Raw genomic sequence first — 2,291 nt, 5'->3', positions numbered from 1 at the left:
GTATCATCTAGAAGAGTACCTGGAACTTGTAGATGGTTAGTAAAATGTATAGATGAATGAATGAGACAAACTACCGCAAAGGGAAAACTAGGCAAGAGAATGTACGCTTTCTGGAAGCTGAGGGAAGTGTTGTTCCATTTACACCCAAAGCAACAAGCAGATAAGAGCCTGGCAGGGTGAGTCCAGTTAATTGAAGAGGGAGAAAATCAAGGAGTGAAGACAGGGGGAATGGTTCCAAGGAGAATGATAGAATAACAGGGGATTAAGCGTGATCTCAGGAAGACTGCAGAAGCTTTACAGACCAGTGCTCAGCCTGACAGGTCCGAGAAAGTGAAAATGAAGGACTCCTGTGAGTCATATACTATTGTCCCAACAAAATATGCCTCTAAGTTCCTAACTAACTTATAATTCATTTTCATTCCTTTTAAGACATATGTCTAAATGTAATTACACCAAATTCATAACATACTATAAGAACATTTCCAAAATATATCAAATTTTAGCCCTGTTTTAATTTGTCCCCAAGACATGACCTTCCCCACTTCAACCCCTGCTCTGACCATTGTCTTCAGAAAATCAGGAATTCTAGTTTGCAAAATTGTAAAAATCCACTAAATCAGTGTTTACAAATATTTCAGACTTAGGAACACTTTATACTTAAAGATTATTGAGAACTCCAAAGAACTTTAATTTGGGTTGGTTATATTTATCAATACTTATCATATTAGAAACTCAATGTGACAATTTCCAAAAATGGTTACTAATTCACTGAAAAATTATAATAAACTAGATACGCAAGATCTGAGATAGAAGAGGAGACAAGCAAAGCAAGATGGAAATCTGTGGGCAAATATAGGCAAACATTGACTATATGGATGACTTAAAACTCCTTTCTAAGGAAAGCTAGAATAACAATACCAGACAGCAATAACTAGCAAGTTTGGAGTTAAATGAAGTTTAGTGTGGTTAAGCTCCAAAAAAAAAGGGGGGGGGCCTCCCTGGTGGCACAGTGGTTGAGCGCTGGCTTGCGAAGCTGCCCGCAGCCTCTACGGCTCCGGTTCGATCCCCGGCTGCTCCCCGGCCACCAGAGGAGGGTCCCACATGGCGCGCAGACCTCTCCTGCCGCCCGCTGCTCCCCTCAACAGTGTACTCCGGTCCTTCTGCCTGCTCTGCTCCCCGCTCTGGCTCTGGTGAATTCTCTCACCCTCCCGCGCTTCTGACTGTATCCAGTGCATGTGTAAACAAAAAACAAACAAACAAACAAATAAATAAATAAAACATGCCTCTATAAAAAAAATAAATAATAAAAAGGGGTGTGTGTGAAAGCTTTGATCAGTTGTAGATCTGTCCAGCAAAGCTGTGTTTCTCTTTCTTTTTCTTTTCCTTTTCTTTTCTTTTCTTTTTTTTTGGGGGGGTGGGTGGTCTACAAGAAGGCAATTTATTTTAACAGAAAATAATTTGAAGAGTCCTGTTCACAGATGGCGACCACGGCGACCCCCCTTCCTGCGGGTGCTATCGGAGGGGTTGGGGTGACATCCTCAATCCGTCCAATTTTCATTCCTGAGCGGGCAAGGACTCTGAGGGCTGACTGTGCCCCAGGTCCAGGAGTCTTGGTCTGATTTCCTCCTGGAGCCCGGAGTTTGATGTGGAGGGCAGTGATGCCCAGTTCCTTGCACCTCTGGACCACATCCTGGGCTGCCAACATAGCAGCATATGGCGAGGATTCATCTCCGTTAGCCTTCACCTTCATCCCACCAGTTACACGGCAGATGGTTTCCTTGCCAGAGAGATCAGCGACATGGACAAAAGTGTCATTGAAGGATGTAAAGATGTGGCAGACACCAAATACATTTTCTCCTTCAGCCACCTGAGGCCCGAGGCTGATGACCTGTTCTTCCTTCTTTTCCTTCCCCTTGCAAGGTGCCATTTCTGCATGTCTTCTCCAGACTCCGCCTCTCTTTTTTTTTTTTTAAGAATAGAGACATGCTGATTTCTCACAGAAAATTTCCAACAGAAATTTGGAAGTTGGTTGGTAGATGGTAGCTGGAGCTTAGTCATGAGAAATGTTTTATTTCTTGATCTAAGAAATATTATATAATACTTATAAGTCAAACTCACCCAAGTGTTTTATTCGTCATTCTGCATAACCAACATTTAAAAAAATTGTTTTAAAAAATTTCACAAAGCACCCAAGGATATAGTGTGATAAATCACATCCTTGCAGAAATACCTTATGCGTGAACAAGCAAATACATGGGGCTCTTCCCCTCACCACACCCACCCCTATTACA

At 42.3% G+C, this 2,291-nt stretch overlaps 1 pseudogene; it reads right to left on the bottom strand.

The window, feature by feature from the left end:
• Window positions 1-1,472: 1,472 nt before the first annotated feature.
• On the bottom strand, window positions 1,473-1,927 carry LOC119236457 (40S ribosomal protein S14-like; annotated as a pseudogene).
• Window positions 1,928-2,291: the final 364 nt, after the last annotated feature.

Source organism: Talpa occidentalis, unplaced genomic scaffold (assembly GCF_014898055.3).
Source record: "Talpa occidentalis isolate TD23 unplaced genomic scaffold, MPIMG_talOcc4v2.1 talOcc4.9, whole genome shotgun sequence".
Lineage (NCBI taxonomy): Eukaryota > Metazoa > Chordata > Mammalia > Eulipotyphla > Talpidae > Talpa > Talpa occidentalis.
The sequence above is the reverse complement of the archived record's forward strand: the minus strand, read 5'-3'. Positions and strand labels throughout refer to the sequence as shown.